The sequence below is a fragment of the Lolium rigidum genome, unplaced genomic scaffold (genome assembly GCF_022539505.1).
Source record: "Lolium rigidum isolate FL_2022 unplaced genomic scaffold, APGP_CSIRO_Lrig_0.1 contig_5526_1, whole genome shotgun sequence".
Taxonomy (NCBI): domain Eukaryota; kingdom Viridiplantae; phylum Streptophyta; class Magnoliopsida; order Poales; family Poaceae; genus Lolium; species Lolium rigidum.
Window position 1 is genome coordinate 5,650 of NW_025900948.1, and position 21,100 is coordinate 26,749.

The following is a 21,100-nucleotide window of genomic DNA, read 5'->3' on the forward strand; positions in this document are numbered from 1 at the left end:
TGGACTTTTTAGGCGTAGATGCAGTTGGATGACGGTCTATGTACTTTGTCGTAATGCCCAATTAAATCTCACTATACTTATCATGACATGTATGTGCATTGTTATGCTCTCTCTATTTGTCAATTGCCCGACTGTAATTTGTTCACCCAACATGCTTTTATCTTATGGGAGAGACACCTCTAGTGAACTGTGGACCCCGGTCCATTCTTTTATACTGAAATACAAATCTGCTGCAATACTTGTTTTTACTGTTTTCTTGCAAACAATCATCTTCCACACAGTACTTTGGTTGTGTTGTGCAGGTTCCACGTTGGCGCCGGAATCTCTGGTGTTGCGCCGCACTACATCCCGCCGCCATCAACCTTCAACGTGCTTCTTGGCTCCTCCTGGTTCGATAAACCTTGGTTTCTTTCTGAGGGAAAACTTGCTGCTGTGCGCATCATACCTTTCTCTTGGGGTTCCCAACGAACGTGTGAGTTACACGCCATCATGGCTTCCCTCTTCTTCCTCTGTAATGACCCGGAAAACCCTAACTAGATTTTTTCTCTGTTGCCTATTTTTCCATGTCGTTCCAGGTCATCATGTCACCATGCATATTTTTGAACCCTAAACTATTTTATTAAACATTATTTTATTGCCAAAATTATTCTCTCCTTTTCATCCCACAATTAAATACATATTTTTCTGGTATCAAAAATATTTTGAAATGTTTTAAAACAAAGAGGAAAATAAAACCGAAAATAGTTTTAAAAATAAAAAAGGTTAGAAGCAAACCAACTGTCCAGGCCAACAAACCCAGCCGGCGGCCCAAGTCCTCAGCCCAGCCGTTCCATCCCTCCAAACCCTAGCTCTCCAAACCGGCTTCGTTGGCCATTTTGCACTTCCCTCCCCACCGCCAGTCACTTTCCGCAAAGCCCCCTCGCCTTTTATTTTTTTGCGAATCGCTCCTCCCACCATCAATTCCTCCCTCTGCCTCGACTCGAACCCGAGCTAGCTTGGACAAGGCTTGTCTGACAAGAACAATAATAATCAATCTTCAGAAACGCAAAGGTCAATATCTGAAGGAGGATCAAGACGTGGCCACTGGGACTAGGAGTGCATTACCTTTCCGGTGCCAGGGGTCGTAGAGCAGCAATCCTCTGGGCCATTGAAGAATACAAAGGTCGCACGCACATCACATCGAGCGAAAATTTGGTCAAACGAAGGCGCGCGCTATGGGTGATGTAATTGGTGGCGCGCGCATGGGGGTTAGAAGGGGACAGACAAGTTGTATATTACCTTGAGACCGAGTAGGCGGGCCTCACGGGCCTAGAGGGAAGGATACACCACGAGCTCCGGACAGCTTGAAGGGCCATGCGGTACCCGGCAACGGTCTCCTCCGCCTGCCAACCTCCCACTGGCTCGCCTTCGTCTCCATTATAGCCGTCGCCGATGGCTCGCCTCCCCGCGGCCATCGTCTCGTCTATTTGGGTTATTTAACTTGCCCGGCTGCTCGACCCGCGTGGCGGACGTAAGTTGTCGCGTAGGCGGGAGCGATGACGGGGTGTCGGGAATCGCCGGAACTGTAAGAGAAAACCAAAACCAACCAACCCACCCTTATAAACCCTAGAGGCCTAGACGCTCGTGTAGGGCCCAGTCTGTTCCCGAATTTGGGTCGGCCCGGATATGCACAAGATGCACCAATACTGAGCAAGGATGAATCGCAGCTGCCTAGTTGGTGGTCGGCAACTCTAGCGTCTGTTGCAGAGGAGCTGTGCGTGGCTAATCCTATTTGACGCCTAATGCGTCGGTTATCTTCCCGACGCGTAGTGCGGGAGCGACGTGGGCTTTATCTTGTTAGGCGTTGCTCGCCGATCGAAGAGGAAGACGACGACCATGGGCCACCCACAGGGAAGATGGCGATAGCGCGGCTAGCCCCCCGTGTCACCGACGAAGGTGACGAAAGAAACTTAAGGTTTTTGGGGTGCGGTGCAGATGGGGTTCGTAGTTAGGGTGGGGGTTAAAGGGAGGATGGGGCCGGTGGTGGGAAGCGGTTGAAGAGGATGGGGCGTCAAGGCGCCACGGGAGTTGTGGTCGCCGCTCGTGGAGGTAGAAGGCGTCCTGGTTGGTAGCTACATCGGGAGTAAATTACAAGGAACTACCACATTTGGGCAAAGTGGACGGTTCGGTACCACTTTTGTTAATTTTTTCATGTCAGTACCATTTCTAGGGAGCCGACAACAAATAGCACTAATCGTCCATAGACAATGGTTTAACCACTGCGGCCTAACAGTCGTCTCCTCGCCGTTAGTTGGGCAGATAGGCCCACCTGCCAGTATCTCGATGCATGATTTGCATAATATACTATGTATATTACTGCTAGAATTTCTAACGAAGCAACTGCTGTTGGTGATGCCTTCTTCAGTAGCCGCACATGGCTTGTCCTGCATCTGGTAGAGGGTGGCGCCGCTGCGCCTGTGCTGTACTGTTGTGCATGCGCGAGTGAGGGATTGATACGTCTCCGACGTATCGATAATTTCTTATGTTCCATGCCACATTATTGATGATATCTACATGTTTTATGCATACTTTATGTCGTATTTATGCATTTTCCGGCACTAACCTATTAACGAGATGCCGAAGAGCCGATTCTGCTGTTTTCTGCTGTTTTTGGTTTCAGAAATCCTACAAAGGAAATATTCTCGGAATTGGACGAAATCAACGCCCAGGGGCCTATTTTTCCACGAAGCTTCCAGAAGACCGAAGAGGAAACAAAGTGGGGCCACGAGGCGACGACAGGCTAGGGCGGCGCGGCCCAGGTGCTGGCCGCGCGGCCCTATTGTGTCGCCACCTCGTGACGCCCCCTGACCTACCCTTTCGCCTACTTAAAGCCTCCGTCGTGAAACCCCCAGTACCGAGAGCCACGATACGGAAAACCTTACTGAGACGCCGCCGCCGCCAATCCCATCTCGGGGGATTCTGGAGATCACCTCCGGCACCCTGCCGGAGAGGGGAATCATCTCCCGGAGGACTCTTCACCGCCATGATCGCCTCCGGAGTGATGAGTGAGTAGTTCACCCCTGGACTATGGGTCCATAGCAGTAGCTAGGGATTATTTATGCTCGATAGTGGGTTCATGCCTCCATTAAATCTGGGACAGTGACAGAAAGTTCTAAGGTTGTGGATGTGCTGTTGCCACTAGGGATAAAACATTGATGCTATGTCCGAGGATGTAGTTATTGATTACATTACGCACCATACTTAATGCAATTGTCTGTTGTTTGCAACTTAATACCGGAAGGGGTTCGGATGATAACCTGAAGGTGGACTTTTTAGGCATAGATGCATGCTGGATAGCGGTCTATGTACTTTGTCGTAATGCCCAATTAAATCTCACAATACTCATCGTATCATGTATGTGCATTGTCATGCCCTCTCTATTTGTCAATTGCCCGACCGTAATTTGTTCACCCAACATGCTATTTATCTTATGGGAGAGACACCTCTAGTGAACTGTGGACCCCGGTCCATTCTTTTACATCGAATACAATCTACTGCAATACTTGTTTTACTGTTCTCTGCAAACAATCATCATCCACACTATACATCTAATCCTTTGTTACAGCAAGCCGGTGAGATTGACAACCTCACTGTTTCATTGGGGCAAAGTATTTTGGTTGTGTTGTTCAGGTTCCAAGTTGGCGCCGGAATCCCTGGTGTTGCGCCGCACTACATCCCGCCGCCATCAACCTTCAACGTGCTTCTTGGCTCCTCCTGGTTCGATAAACCTTGGTTTCTTTCTGAGGGAAAACTTGCTACCGTGCGCATCATACCTTCCTCTTGGGGTTCCCAACGGACGTGTGCTGTACACGCCATCAAGCATTTTTTCTGGCGCCGTTGCCGGGGAGATCAAGACACGCTGCAAGGGGAGTCTCCACAATCCAATCTCTTTACTTTGTTTTTGTCTTGCTTTATTTTATTTACTACTTTGATTGCTGCATTATATCAAAACACACAAAAAATTAGTTGCTAGTTTTACTTTATTTACTGTCTTTCTCTCTATATCAAAAACACAAAAAAAATAGTTACTTGCATTTAGTCTACTTTTGTTATCATGTCTAGCTCTGCACCTGTTACTTCTTCACCTGAGGAATTAGTTTTTACTTTTAAACAAGGGGATGAGGAGATTTTTAAAGATGCTTGGTCGAGAATTTTTACTTCTTATCGTAAAGCTGAACCTCGAATGACGCTAAGTTTGCTCCTTAGTAATTTTTATTTTGGTCTTATGATTCGCTATAGATATGCCTTGGATGCTGTAGTGGGAGGAGATTTCCTTCATTGCAATGGGGATCAAGCTTTTAATGCCATAAAAAAGTTGGTTGCATCACATGATTCAGCTAATAACTTTGATTCAGCCCTTATTAGCATTTATAATAGATTAAACACTTTTGAGACAAGTGCATCTCGCTTGAATGAAAATTATAGATATGTTCGTAACCGTCTTGATCAAGTTTTAGTGAACTCTGAACCTTCATTATGGGATCCTACTATTAAAATTGTTATCGGTGACCAAACTCTTCATGCCAATTGTGATATTATGTCTGAATTTTGCTTAATGCCTAAGAGTATTCATGGATCTTTGCAACTTTGTGGATTCGTTGAAGGGGGAGAAGGAATAACTCTTATTGATAACTCTGTTATAATTCCTAAAGGAATAGCTGCGGGTGTGCATACAACCATTCTTGGGAGAACAATATCCATTGATTATCTTGTTATTGAATGTACAGGAACAGGACAAATCACACTCGGAAGATCCCTGCTGAAACTATTGGGAGCAGTCATAGATATGGGAGAAGGCACCCTAAAATTCACCTCTACACCCGGGGGTAGTCATATATTCCCTAAATCAAAGAGTAAGAAAAGAACAAGAAAGGTAAAGGTAAAGCCCAAAATAATGTCGATGCTTCATCTCTTGATAATACTTGATTTACACTTTCTGCGCCTAGCTGAAAGGCGTTAAAGAAAAGCGCTTATGGGAGACAACCCATATTTTTACTACAGTACTTTGTTTTATATTTGAGTCTTGGAAGTTGTTTACTACTGTAGCAACCTCTCCTTATCATGTTTTTGTGCCAAGTAAAGTCTCTATGGTAAAGTTGATGCTAGACTTGGATTGCTGCACAGAAACAGCATTGCTGTCTGTCACGAATTCACGCAGAAGTCTCTGTAAAAAAATCAAAAAAATCTGCAAATTTACGTGCGTGATCCTCAGATATGTACGCAACTTTCATTAGTTTTGAGTTTTTACGTTTGAGCAAGTTAAGTGCCCCTTCCAGGTTCGTCTTTACGGACTGTTCTGTTTTTGACAGATTCTGCCTTTTATTTCGAATTGCCTCTTTTCCTATGTTGGATGAATTTCTTTGATCCATTAATGTCCAGTAGCTTTGTGCAATGTCCAGAAGTGTTAAGAATGATTGTGTCACCTCTGAACATGTGAATTTTTGATTGTGCACTAACCCTCTAATGAGTTTGCTTGAAGTTTGGTGTGAAGGAAGTTTTCAAGGGTCAAGAGAGGAGTATGATATACTATGATCAAGAGGAGTGAAAGCTCTAAGCTTGGGAATTTCCCGGTAGTTCACCCCTGCATATTTTAAGAAGACTCAAGCATCTAAGCTTGGGGATGCCCAAGGCATCCCCTTCTTCATCGACAACATTATCAGGTTCCTCCCCTGAAACTATATTTTTATTCCATCACATTTTATGTGCTTTGCTTGGAGCGTCGGTTTGTTTTTTTTTTTGTTTGAATAAAATGGATCCTAGCATTCATTGTGTGGGAGAGAGACACGCTCCGCTGTTGCATATGGACAAATATGTCCTTAGGCTTTACTCATAGTATTCATGGCGAAGGTTGAATCTTTTTCGTTAAATTGTTATATGGTTGGAATCGGGAAATGCTACATGTAGTAATTCTAAAATGTCTTGAATAATTTGATACTTGGCAATTGTTGTGCTCATGTTTAAGCTCTTGCATCATATACTTTGCACCCATTAATGAAGAAATACATAGAGCTTGCTAAAATTTGGTTTGCATATTTGGTCTCTCTAAAGTCTAGATAATTTCTAGTATTGAGTTTTGGACAACAAGGAAGACGGTGTAGAGTCTTATAATGTTTACAATATGTCTTTTATGTGAGTTTTGCTGCACCGGTTCATCCTTGTGTTTGTTTCAAATAACCTTGCTAGCCTAAACCTTGTATCGAGAGGGAATACTTCTCATGCATCCAAAATCCTTGAGCCAACCACTATGCCATTTGTGTCCACCATACCTACCTACTACATGGTATTTCTCCGCCATTCCAAAGTAAATTGCTTGAGTGCTACCTTTAAATTTCCATCATTCGCCTTTGCAATATATAGCTCATGGGACAAAATAGCCTTAAAAACTATTGTGGTATTGAATATGTACTTATGCACTTTATCTCTTATTAAGTTGCTTGTTGTGCGATAACCATATTTTCTGGGGACGCCATCAACTACTCTTTGTTGAATATCATGTGAGTTTCTATGCATGTTCGTCTTGTCTAAAGTAAGGGCGGTTTTCACAATCAAATGGTTTGAGTATGCATACTGTTAGAGAAGAACATTGGGCCGCTAACTAAAGCCATGAATCATGGTGGAAGTTTCAGTTTGGACATAAAACCTCAATCTCTTATGAGAATATTATCTGTTGTTGAATGCTTAAGCATTAAAAGAGGAGTCCATTATCTCGTTGTCTATGTTGTCCCGGTATGGGTGTCTAAGTTGAAGAATGATCAAAAGCGAGAAATCCAATGCGAACTTTCTCCTTAGACCCTTGTACAGAGCGGCATAGAGGTACCCCTTTGTGACACTTGGTTGAAACATATGTTATGCAATGATGATCAGTGTTAACCCAAGCTAATTAGGACAAGGTGCGGGCACTATTAGTACACTATGCATGAGGCTTGCAACTTGTAAGATATAATTTACATGATACATATGCTTTATTACTACCGTTGACAAAATTGCTTCATGTTTTCAAAATAAAAGCTCTAGCACAAATATAGCAATCCATGCTTCCCTCTGCGAATGGCCTTTCTTTTACTTTTATGTTGAGTCAGTTCACCTATTTCTCTCCACCTCAAGAATCAAACACTTGTGTGAACTGTGCATTGATTCCTACATACTTGCATATTGCACTTGTTATATTACTTTACATTGACACTATCCATGAGATATACATGTTATAAGTTGCAAGCAACCGCTGAAACTTAATCTTCCTTTGTGTTGCTTCAATACCTTTACTTTGATTTATTGCTTTATGAGTTAACTCTTATGCAGGACTTATTGATGCTGGTCTTGAAGTACTATTCATGAAAAGTCTTTGCTTTATGATTCATTTTTTTACTCATGTCATTACCATTGTTTTGATCGCTGCATTCATTACATATGCTTACAATAGTATGATCAAGGTTATGATGGCATGTCACTCCGGAAATTATCTTTGTTATCGTTTACTCGCTCGGGACGAGCAGGAACTAAGCTTGGGGATGCTGATACGTCTCCGACGTATCGATAATTTCTTATGTTCCATGCCACATTATTGATGATATCTACATGTTTTATGCATACTTTATGTCGTATTTATGCATTTTCCGGCACTAACCTATTAACGAGATGCCGAAGAGCCGATTCGTTGTTTTCTCGCTGTTTTTGGTTTCAGAAATCCTACAAAGGAAATATTCTTGGAATTGGACGAAATCAACGCCCGGGGGCCTATTTTTCCACGAAGCTTCCGGAAGACCGAAGAGGAAACGAAGTGGGGCCACGAGGCGACGACACGCTAGGGCGGCGCGGCCCGAGTGCCGGCCGCGCGGCCTCGTTGTGTCGCCACCTCGTGACGCCCCCGACCTACCCTTTCGCCTACTTAAAGCCTCCGTCGCGAAACCCCCGCACCGAGAGCCACGATACGGAAAACCTTACTGAGACGCCGCCGCCGCCAATCCCATCTCGGGGGATTCTGGAGATCACCTCCGGCACCCTGCCGGAGAGGGGAATCATCTCCCGGAGGACTCTTCACCGCCATGATCGCCTCCGGAGTGATGAGTGAGTAGTTCACCCCTGGACTATGGGTCCATAGCAGTAGCTAGATGGTTGTCTTCTCCTCATGTGCTTCATTGTCGAATCTTGTGAGCTGCCTAACATGATCAAGATCATCTATCTGTAATTCTATATGTTGTGTTTGTCGGGATCCGATGGATAGAGAATATTATGTTATGTTGATTATCAATCTATTACCTATGTGTTGTTTATGATCTTGCATGCTCTCCGGTATTAGTAGAGGCTCTGGCCAAGTTTTTACTCTTAACTCCAAGAGGGAGTATTTATGCTCGATAGTGGGTTCATGCCTCCATTAAATCTGGGACAGTGATAGAAAGTTCTAAGGTTGTGGATGTATTGTTGCCACTAGGGATAAAACATTGATGCTATGTCCGAGGATGTAGTTATTGATTACATTACGCACCATACTTAATGCAATTGTCTATTGTTTGCAACTTAATACTGGAAGGGGTTCAGATGATAACCTCGAAGGTGGACTTTTTAGGCATAGATGCATGCTGGATAGCGGTCTATGTACTTTGTCGTAATGCCCAATTAAATCTCACAATACTCATCGTATCATGTATGTGCATTGTCATGCCCTCTCTATTTGTCAATTGCCCGACCGTAATTTGTTCACCCAACATGCTATTTATCTTATGGGAGAGACACCTCTAGTGAACTGTGGACCCCGGTCCATTCTTTTACATCGAATACAATCTACTGCAATACTTGTTTTATCGTTCTCTCGCAAACAATCATCATCCACACTATACATCTAATCCTTTGTTACAGCAAGCCGGTGAGATTGACAACCTCACCTGTTTCGTTGGGGCAAAGTACTTTGGTTGTGTTGTGCGGGTTCCACGTTGGCGCCGGAATCCCTGGTGTTGCGCCGCACTACATCCCGCCGCCATCAACCTTCAACGTGCTTCTTGGCTCCTCCTGGTTCGATAAACCTTGGTTTCTTTCTGAGGGAAAACTTGCTACTGTGCGCATCATACCTTCCTCTTGGGGTTCACAACGGACGTGTGCTGTACACGCCATCAGGGATCACTAGCGCGGGTCCAAGAACACCGAGATGGCTGACGCCAGAAGCTTGGGGTGCATTTGGTAGCCTGCATGCCCCTTGGATCGCATCGGGCCATCTATTTTTGGCCCGTTTGGTTACCTGGTCTCGCCCGCGTCCTTGCATGAACCGGTTCTCAAAGCACCCTCGGGCCAGGCCCTGGAGGAACGCCCAGTTCGGCCGTTTCTAGCGAGCCACCCCCATTTCCGCAGAACCGGAGAACGCCACGTCCCCGCATGGCCACCGCGGGAGATGGCCAGAGCTCGCGCGGGACAGCGAAATCTCGGCGGGATGAATTCGGTCACCGCGCTTGAATTTTCGCCACCGTATATAGGGGCGGTGATGGTGCTCCGGTGATGGCGCCAGACAATCTTGGTGGCGGTTGTTGTGAAAGCGGTTGGGAAACCCCAAGAGAAAGGTGTGATGAGCACAGTAGCAAGTTTTCCCTCAGTACGAAACCAAGGTTTTATCGACCAGTAGGAGAGAAAGGCGTGACTTCTGAAGGTGTTGCTAGCTGACTAGTGGCAAGGCGCACTACCGGCATCAACAACAACGTGAAACCTGCACACAACACAACCAAAATACTTTGCCCCAACTTATAGTGAGGTTGTCAATCTCACCGGTTTGCTGAACACAAAGGATTAGACGTATCGAGTTGAAAGAGATGTTTGCAGTAATTAAAAAGAACAAGAATTGCAGTAAGTAAATAGAACATGATTGCAGTGGTTGAATTTATCAGTGTAAAGGAAAAAGTATCGGGGTCCACAGTTCACTAGAGGTGTCTCTCCATAAAAATAAATAGCATGTTGGGTGGACAAATTACAGCTGGGAATTGACAGAATATCGACCATACATGACAAGATGATTCCTATGAGATCATACTTCTCCCGAAGCATACTATAACATTCTTTCAATCTAGTAGTACTTGTGTCAAGAGTATTTATTCTAGCAAAAATGCTCACAAGGGATGAATCAAAATTACTAGGTGAGCTATATGTTGCAATCAACTTTTTTATGGCATTAAAAGCTTGATCTCCATCACACTGAAGGAAATCTCCTCCTGCTACGGTGTCCAAAGCATATCTATAACGCATAATAATACTAAAATAAAAGCTGCTAAGAAGCAAGCCTAGAGTCATTTTTTGTTCAGTTTTATTATAAGAACTGTTTATTCTAGACCAAGATTCCTTAAAACTCTCCTCACTCCCTTGAGTAAAAGTGAAAATCATTTCCTCATGCGACATAGTAACAAGAGTAGACATTTTAGAAAAATTAAAACTAAGCAACATAAATAACAGCTATAATAGAAACTATTTTTTTGTTTTCGATATAAAGACAATTATAAAAGGAAACTAATTTTGTGTGTGTTTTTTATATAATAAAGCAAACAAAACAAAATAAAGTAAACTATGCAGAATATAACAAAGTAAAAAGATTGGAGATGAGAGACTCCACTTGCAGAAATCCTCTTTCTCCTCGACAACGACGCCAGAAAATCTTGATGGTGCTCCGGTGATGGCGCTAGACAATCTTGGTGGCGGTTGTTGTGGAAGCGGTTGGGAAACACCAAGAGGAAGCTGTGATGAGCACAACAATAAGTTTTCCCTCAGTACGAAACCAAGGTTTAATTGACCAGTAGGAGAAAGACGTGACTTATGAAGGTGTTGCTAGCTGACTAGTGGCAGGGCGCACTACCGGTGTCAGCAACAACATGGAACATGCACACAACACAACCAAAATACTTTGCCCCAACTTACAGTGAGGTTGTCAATCTCACCGGTTTGATGAACATAAAGGATTAGACATATCGAGTGGAAAGAGATACTTGCAGTAATTAAAGAGAACATGAATTGCACTAAGTAAATAGAACAAGATTGAGTGGTTGAATTTATCAGTGTAAAGGAAAAAAAGGACCGGAGTCTACAGATCACTAGAGGTGTCTCTCCATAAAGATAAATAACATGTTGGGTGAACAAATTACAGGATGATTACTATGAGATTTGATTGGGCATTACAACATAATACATATATCGTAATCCAACTGCGTCTATGACTAATAATCCATCTTCCGGTTATCGTCCGATCTCCTTTCAGTATTAAGTTGCAAGCAACGGATTATCACATTAAGCAACGTATGTAAAATAAATAATAGAATTACGCTTGGATAAAATATTGTTGTTTTCTCCCTAGTAGCAACAACACATCTACAATCTTAGAAGTTATTGTCACTCTCCCAGAAAACTAGAGGCATGAACCTACTATCGAGCATAAATACTCCCTCTTGGAGTCACAAGCATCTTCTTGGCCAAAATATCTACTAGCAACGAAGAGCATGCAAGATGACAAATAACATATGACATGAATATATAATCGACCTCAACATAGTATACAATATTCATTGGATCCCAGCAAACACAACATGTAGGATTACATAAGGATAATCTTGATCATATAGGGCAGCTCACAAGATCTATACATGAAGCATAAATTGGAGAAGACAACCATCTAGCTACTTCTATGAACCCATAGTCCAAAGATGAACTATTCACGCATCACTTCGGAGGCAGACATGGCGATGTAGATGCCTCCGGTAATGATTTCCCCCTCCGGCAGGGTGCCGGGAAGAGCTTCAGAACCACCCGAGATGGGTTCGACGATGGCGGCTGCGACATAACTTTTCGTGGATGGAGGCTCGGGTATCCAGGGTTTTCCCGAGAAGATGTATAAATATGCAGAGGATTTAGGTCAGTGGGGCGCCTGATGGGCCCAGACCACCCTTAGGCGTGGGCCAGGTCCATGCCACGCCTAGGGCAGGGCTGGCCGCCCTGCTGCGCCTCTTCGACCCCCCTTCGAACTTCGTCTTCGTTTCGGTAAAATATTGACTTCGGCTTTTGTTTCGTCCAATTCCTAGAATATTTCCTGTACAAATTTTCCGAAATACAAAAACAACAGAAAATAGGAAACTAACACTATAGCATGTTGTTAATAGGTTAGTGTCAGAAATCATATAAAAATGCAACGAAGTGTAAGCAAAACATACATGAATTGGTGTAAAACAAGCATGTATCATCAAAAATAATAAAAACTAGATTTAGATGTGCGCCTTGGCGCACGACCCCGTGAAATTCGCTATGGTTTCGATTTTGTATAGCAATAAAAAAGAAGATGAAAAATGATAATATACTTTTTAGGTTTTATAAAATTAGGATGAAGCACACAAAATCAGTAACAGAGTGGCTTGCTCGTGAGCAACAAAATCAAGCAAGGGATGCTTTGTCAAAAGTATATAATAAGCTCATAAAATTAAGAGAACACATAATTACTGGAACCATACGAAATTTCAACGATAAACGGTCAAAAGCAACAAAATGAAGAGGCTATAAACAAACCTACACTACATGAGTGCATAACAATTGTAAGTTTAAGAATAGGAGGCCATCATCTTCTGCAAACAATCACATGCAAGACTGAAGTTGATCAATTCAGCTAGAGATTTCTCAGATAGTCGCCTACTTGGTGACACAGAGCAATATTGGTAGCCACCAAATATTTTTCGTTGGATTAATTGGTCAACTGCAGTGAAAGAAGATTAAAAAAAGATCTGCCAGTATCATTCAATATTACATTACGGACAAGTGCCAACAAGAATAACAAGCGTTTTTTCCCAAGGAACCTGAACGTGTTTCCATTAAATCACTATCACCCAAAAGAACAAATTTTAGCACCTCACCGTTAGGGTCATTGCAGTAGCCAGACTATAAATAGAATGAACATATAGACATAGAAAGGAATTACATGAGATTGCTAAAATCTTTTCAAGCACATCTGTACATCAGATGAAGACAGTTGTTTGTCTTAGGACCAATAGAATGACCAAAAAATTAGGGGCACTCCTTGACGCCCTTTCTCCGTTTTCTGTATTGGTAAACGGATTTGTAAAACACTATACTGAACATTTATACAAATCGAAAGCATGCAGCATACAGATGATTAAACTAAAAGATGCGATATTATTCTTTTAAGATGTGATGCGAATTCTATGTAGAAACAGAGTCTCAATTGCATGATGAACCAAATAACTGTGAGATTAATCTAGTTCGCAAATGGAAAACAAACATTACCAATAAGCTTTGGGTGGGGGGGGGGGGGAGAGATATACATATTTCTATTTTCTTTACGATTAATCTAGTTCACAAATGGAAAACAAACATTACCAATAAGCTTTGGGTGGGGGGGGGGGGGGGATATACATATCTCTATTTTCTTTACCTACAGAAACAGACAACCTACATATGGAGTCTATACAGAGCTGAATACTACGAAGATACTAACTCAAAATAGAAAATATTGTTAAACTTGAAGCACAACATGGATGAATGAGCCCTCTTTCTATCCGTAATTACTGAAATCTATATATAAAAATAAATCATGTGGGATCCTAGTGTAGTCAGTCGCATCCCTAGATGTTCCCTTTTGCTTAGGTTAATTAGTAACCGTCAGTTTAACATACCATGGCCAAATCAACAGACCAATATTAGCAGTGAAGAACCATTTTCTCGGCCAGCAGCAGCTTTCGTCCAGCGCTAACAGCGGCAAGGTGAACCTAATATAATCTACGCCGCAGAAGCAAAAGCATATCACATTAGTATCCATTATCTACAGAGAAGAATTTGATGACGAATTAGTAAAATGTACTATGGTACCAGCAAAGGCAACCATGTAGCTATATGTTCCTAATAACAGAACAGGGTAAAAAGTACAAAAGGCAAGTGCATATATTTTCTTAGTAAAAAGGAGCATTCTTATTAGCTCTACTCTCGTGATTAATCAATAATCACCACCAGGTATCCATTTATGTACTTAAGTGTGCTAAATACACGTACATGTGATCAAAATAACGATCAATGATGTAATGTGTGGTTCTATGCCAAAACTTACCACCGAACAGTCAGCCATCATATTGCATTTTGCCAAAAGGACATGAAGCATAATAAGGATGTAGAAATCTCCTTTTCAAAACATGAGAATTCACACAAAGCATCACAAATAACGAGAACTCGAAAATGAGAAATTATTGTATCATCTCACTATCAAATGGTCGAAATAAGGCAAATTTAAAACAGATACTCGCTCTTAAAATAAGTAATGTAGAAACAAATACACTTCACTATATCAAATTAGAAATTAACTTACCAACCTCTATCAAAATGATATCTTGATTCACTTGTCATGCACTAAACATGACACATAAGTAAACTGGTAGGACCTATCGAAGCATCAGAAGTTCAGTTATGAGTGTATACGTGTAACAAGAGGATTTACTATGCTAGAACCTATCGAAACATCAAAAGTTCAAAACAAGGGAAAACAAGCCAGCATGACCTGAATTCTGTAAGTAGTATATGGAGCACATCGAATCAAGATCCAGACATGATTATGGAATTCAGGACACATAAGTAAACCGGTAGAACCTATCGAAGCATCAAAGTTCAGTTATGAGTGTATACGTGTAACAAGAGGATTTACTATGCTAGAACCTATCGAACCATCAAAAGTTCAAAACAAGGGAAAACAAGCCAGCATGACCTGAATTCTGTAAGTACTATATGAAGCACATCAAATCAAGATCCAGACATGATTATGGAATTCAGTTAACATGTGCTCAAGTAGAGGTGAAGCAAAAGAACCTGAGCAATCACTTAACATGTATTCTGAGCTCTTGTCTTTGCATACAGCTTTATCACTTTATGCCACAACATCCGAGATCAGAGGTGAGAGGAATCGGTGGAATATACCTCCGACATCATAAATTGATGAGAAACGCGCATAAGTTTTGAATAACATATCAGAATGCTAGGAATGCAAGTATTGTACGGTCAGATAAACTGAAAAACATCTAACGTGACTGCAATTATTGTAGGCAGATAAGCTGAAAGAACATCTCATATGATAGAATGCATACATTGCATGCCCTCAACTGAAATGGATTTCACTGAAATGAATGCCCAGGAACAACTCCACTGACATGGGAATGAGAAACCATCAACTGCATAGATAGATGCAAATATTCATGAAATTTGCTTCATAGGTATAGAAAGAAATAACTACCTAATCTAGACCATCTTCTTAATAGATTCATTTATAATATCATACTCTGCTTATTTTCATGTAACTACAGTTATAATTTGTCTGTTGTCCTCCATTAATTTCTTGCCCGCTTATAAACTTGACTCTTAAGGCTCTAACCAGATCATCACAAAACCAAAATTGTAGAAATACTCCAACCAGCAGTTGTAGCATGTAATTGGTAAAATCATTAGACTGGCAGAGAGGCGCACCTAAACCAACTCTCCTCATAAAAAAATGGGCTCCTGTTGTGGGAACTGAGGGGCAAGGATGTCGGCGACGACCTCTTCTCATTCGTCTCTACGTCCGCGCATGGTGTAGGCGACGACAGCGCAGACGGCTTGTCCTATTTCTCCGCTTCGCTTCCAGTAAAGCGGGCCTTTTGGCCACCACACATGACGAAGAGAGACATGGTTGAGGCAAACGAGCTTGGCACGGGATCCCTGAATCAAAACAAATACATGTCAAGCATTTGGAGACTCGAGGAGGGGTCACAATATTTCATGACCTAACTGCCCAATCACAGCTTAATTAATCAGGTAAAATAGAATCCAACCATCAAAGACAATAAGTTATTTTTTTTTTCCTTTTTACCATGTCCATAGATTACTGCTCTTGTATATAACCTCAATAGAATGGTAATTTTTTCCATGTATATACTATAGAGATATGAACTTTGCATGCGTCTAGCATTCCAGAAAGGTAACTAAAAGAATGGTAAATAAAAGAATCTGCTATTCTCATAATGATATGTATATATGGAGAACAGTAAAACCTAGTATGTGATAATTAAAAGAACAAAATGGGGATGGTAAAAAAGACCAAACTAAAACATGTATCAGCAATCAAGTAGAAGCACCAACTTGAAAAGCAGCACATTGAATGGCCGTGGAAACAAAGCAGATGGTGGTAATGATTTTTTCCATCTACATTGTATAACCTACTTAAATATCAAGATCTTCTCCTCGTACAACCAGAACACCAAATGATAATGATAAATTTGTAGCTTACCTTTTGCTGGATCTTTCTGTTTCAGATTTTGCAGCCTTACAAAAAATTTGACGTATACATCAGGTCATCTTATCAAACAACTTTCACTTGCAAAAAAAATCTGGTGGCAACCTACAGTGAAAATACACCTGAGCACTTAGGTAGTTTTATACACAGTTAACGGTGCAAGTAACCTGAAAGAACCATTTCAATCTCAGGATAAACACCACTTCATAGGTTGCAAGCAGATCAAAATCACAGACGCCGCGCAAGACTTTACAGGGAATTATATCAAACTGTGTGAGCTCATTAGTTAACATATCAAGGAACATAACATGTTTAGTCACAATGCACAAACTCATGTATTAAATGGAGACGTCTTGACCTGAACAGACAAAAATACTTTATACCTAGAACTATACGGGCAGTCAAACAATCCAATTGAAAAAAAAGGCCTACATGATAAAAACCACAACGGGAAAATCAGAAGATTCATATCCACTGAATAGTATCAGAAGTCGTGCACTGCATATACACCACACTACAATATAAAAGTATCCTAGATTTCATTTCTAATCTTATGTTGTACAAACTGTCTAACGACATTTTGCCATTGACTATGGATTTTGGAAGTGGAAAATAGAGGCACATTCTGAATTTTATAAGCAAAGTAAACAAATATTTTAACTACCAAGGCTACCTACCCAACAAAGAAGCACCTTTGACAATTGTTAATATCACGGTCATGCCAATCCTTTTGCACAAAAACAACATCAACATCAAAGCCTTTTCCCCAATCCTTTTGCATGTGTAACTATAAAAGAACCAGGACCAAAATAACATGTTGTATTAACCTTGCATCTCCGGCAGCCTTTTTGTTCGTTCCATTCATTCCGCTATGTCCTCCTGCCGGTAACCATAGTCATGTAGTGAAATGTAAGAAAAAGAAGAAATCAACCAGCTGTTGATCATCTAAAACAAGGGCAACCAGAATTGCAGAGCCAAAGGAGAATGGGACAGCGTGGCCCTGATTAGCACAACCCTCACCTTGTTTTTGACCTTGCTGCAGCCTTATCGACTCATATAACTATCCTCCAAGATTCTACATAGATCATAAATAATTATAGAAAGCTCATAAATTGTTCTAATAACAAATTGCAATAGAGGAAAAAACATATAGGTAGGAGGAGCTCATACGGGGCTTGGACTTGCACTTGGCAGAATCAAGTAACAACACAAAGCCAAACCAAAAATGAGTTGCCGCATATAAATTATATGTACATTGGACTAATAGTTGGTGAAACTAAGTAACAACACAAAGGCAAAGAAAAAACCTCCAAACATTTAATAAGTCCCCTACTATTAATTCATAGTCCTACCAAAAAATCCATAGAACAAAATAAGTTACTATGTCTTTGCCTTTGCTTATGCACCACAGTACTTGAAGGCAACAATTCAGTTAAGGAGCAAACTATCAAATACAGGCACTCCATCCTGCTCCCACCACTATATCCAGCCCACAAGGGCTTGTGAAGACAACGTAGTCCATTTTGGTTAGGCGATATGGCAAGAAAGAATAGATAGAGCAAGATATTAGTTGTGCCCTGTAAATTGTGTACCATGCAGTAATTAAATCATAAGATACTTTTTGTTGCTTTAATTGTGAGGGGGTACATGTGAGATGCGGTTAAAAAGCTGCAAGACTATTGAAGGGATGCTTTTTTGCATGATGGTAATCTGTCAGTAAAACGACAATTAGTAGCTAGCAATAAACATGAGTTCATCTTGCTAATTATCTAATAAACATCAGATACTTTATTGAAATAAATTAAGACAAATATCACCTCTGTCCAAAGAACAAAATGCCAGAAAATACTCAAGTAGCTTGAAGAAAAATTTACTAAAATTATTTTGTGTCGAAGTACCGCAGTAAATAATACCAGGAACAAATATGCGCACAAGTACTGAAATTTACCTTCCTGTGTCCACACCCATGTTCACTCCTAGGTTCTTGTAAAACTAAAAGTTATGCTTATCGTATCTTGTAAAAAACTGAAAGTAACATTGGTGCAGCTGATAAGAAAGCTCAAGGGGTGGTGGGCTAAAACTGAAAGTTAGGCTTATGGTATCTTGTAAAACTGAAAGTAATTGGTGCATCTGATAAGAAAGCTCAAGGGGCGGTGGCTGTACCTGCAGAAGCGCACATAGGTGAAGCTGCAGGGACGGTGGGCCCCCGATCGACCGTGGTGAGCACCCTCTGCCCGATATCCGAACATTGAACGCGAATGTGCATGAGGTCAACCATAGTTCCTGCAACATAGTAGAGAGAAATCATACTCAGTATGGCATATGGAAATTGACAATAATTTGAACTTGGCAAATCATGAGGTCGACCATAGTTCCGGCATGTGCTGTCAAGCGCAGACAAGCCTCTGTACTTGGTGATTTCTGGACAATCCATCGATGCCACACCAACATCAAATCACCAAAATAACACAAACTGAATATACTCCATGGTGTTTTGCTATTGATAATTTGTCTCGCTAAATACACAAACTTGTATGCTACTGAAAGATGAGACCTCTCACCTCGCTAAATCATCGACGCTTTGTCCCCGGGCGCTGCAATACCTAGCTGGCCATGAATCAAATCAAGAGAATCAGTAAATAATGTTCTCTCCAGGATTTTTGTCAAACACCTTCTAGGCAAAAAACAAAGATAAGAAACTATGGGGATTAAATGGAGAGAGGGAGAAGAGGGAGATCAGGATGAGGAGAGGCAAATTACCCTGTCTTGTTCACGTGCTCCACCTTTAGATGCGAGAGGATGAAGAGGCGGAGCAGCAGCGACACATGCGGATGTCCGTACGGCCGGCTAACGGGGAAGAGGGCACGAGCTGGGCTGATGGCGGCTCGAGGCGGCGGCTCATGCGATTCCCCTCGTCGGCGACAACCTCACCCGGGGAGCGAGGGAACGGGGCCATCCCATCGTCGCCGGATGCTGCCGGGGCCATATGGCGCGAGGGCGCCTCGCCGCTGGCGAGGGGCGCAGCCACCGTCGTCGAGCTGCTCCGGCCCCGGCCGCGACCACCGTCGCTGGGCGCACTGGCCGCGCGTGGCCTCACCGGCGGCCCTGCTCCCCGGCACTCAATGGCCTGTGGAGGTCGCCCGCGCCGCCATCCCTACGGGAACCGGTCGCGCCGCCCATTGGCCGTACCGTCGGCCCCTGCCGGAGGTCGCCCGCGCCGCCCGACGCTCACGTCGGCGGTTCCGGAGAGGGACGTGTGGAGGCAGATGGGCGGTGCGGGGAGAGAAGGAGAGGGAGAGAGGCGTGCGGCGGCAGGGATGCGGGCGCGAGGGGAGAGGATTGGGGAGGAGACGGGCAGAGGAGGGGATTGGGGAGCGATTGGGGGCGTGGCGATTGGTGGAGATCGGGCCGAGCGGGGCTTTTAGTGACCCATGGATAAAAAGTGGGTCTGCGGGAGGGCCTCAACACCCTGGACGGAACGACGGCCGAGATCGCGCCACGTCTGCTCGATCGGACGGCCGAAAATCCAAAGCGCTGTGAGAGCTCCATGAGGGTGCAGCAATCATACCGTGGGATTATAGATATGTTTGAGACGTATCAGCGATGCCCGTCTCCGGTGAGGTACATTCCATCTTCTTCCTGCCCAACCATGGCCTCAGGGAAAAGTTGGCCGGTCCAACAACCCTCACAAATAGGGGCGTGCTGCGCGTCGGTCAGCCGATCGGCGTCCCAAAATCGGTCGTTGCCCGGCCGCTGATCGCGCATTGTACGGTACAAAATCAATACTTTTCCCTCTTGGTCTGGTCACTTCCCGGCTGCCGCGCTGCAGGTCACGTCGCTTTCGTCGTATGGTCAAGCCTTGGATCAGCACATCTTCACGCCATGCATGCATGCCTCGCATTGAGTGCTTTAGCTCCTGCTAGCTAGGACTAGGTGCTAGCGCATGCATTGAGTGCTTAGCTGCTGCTAGCTAGCATTGCACTAAAAACTCCTTTGGTAAAATATTTGTAAGGTACTACTATAATTCTATAAAAATGATTTAACAACAATTATTTGCTGCATATTGTTATACAACAATAATCACCACTAATTCTACCAAAAAATATAAACTAATACAACAAAATTCATCAATAATAATAATATTTTATTTTGCTAAATATTGATAGACAATAAAAAATCACCAACTATTTCACCAAAAATATAGAAACTATTACAACAAAAAAGCCATGTATCTGCAACATTTTAAAAATGTAAACATCATAAAAAAATCCAAGGCAACATACAATTGAAGCAAACCTTTACAACATCATGTGTCTGCTTTTACAACATAACTTATACGCGATTTTCACATTTTTAAATAACTTATTCGGCATCAACTAATCTTGAGAAACATAAACTTGTGGCAACTGCCCACGCAAGTAATATCTCCAGTTAAACTGTAAGGTTTAATAGCTTAGATCCTGATACTTCCCATATTTATAGTAAAAATGCCACTGGTATTGCAACAAAATCACTCGCCTCACGTACAAAAAAAACTATTACAACAACAATTTCGTACATTTTAATAGTAATGTTATAAAAGGAGGTTAGTAAAGTATTTACAACAAATTAGTAAAGTATTTACATCAATAATTATCAACAAAAATAACAAAAAAATTAAGTATTTACAACAATATTCAACAAAAAAATTACAAAAAATAACGGTTTCAACACTAGTAATTTTCTATGCCAAAAATTCTTTACAACAAATGTCCAATATATTTACAACAAAAAATTAACGACAAAACCAAT

At 42.2% G+C, this 21,100-nt stretch overlaps 2 long non-coding RNA genes across 2 annotated transcripts; both read right to left on the reverse strand.

Moving 5' to 3' along the window:
• Positions 1-12,924: 12,924 nt before the first annotated feature.
• On the reverse strand, positions 12,925-14,291 carry LOC124681757. Its single transcript, XR_006996011.1, has 2 exons — positions 13,677-14,291; positions 12,925-13,081 (listed from the first exon to the last, which is right to left on the reverse strand). It is a non-coding gene; the product is annotated as an uncharacterized LOC124681757 (long non-coding RNA).
• A 692-nt stretch (positions 14,292-14,983) lies between these two features.
• Positions 14,984-18,539, reverse strand: LOC124681758. The gene is made up of 3 exons (XR_006996012.1): positions 18,473-18,539; positions 15,505-15,735; positions 14,984-15,212 (listed from the first exon to the last, which is right to left on the reverse strand). It is a non-coding gene; the product is annotated as an uncharacterized LOC124681758 (long non-coding RNA).
• Positions 18,540-21,100: the final 2,561 nt, after the last annotated feature.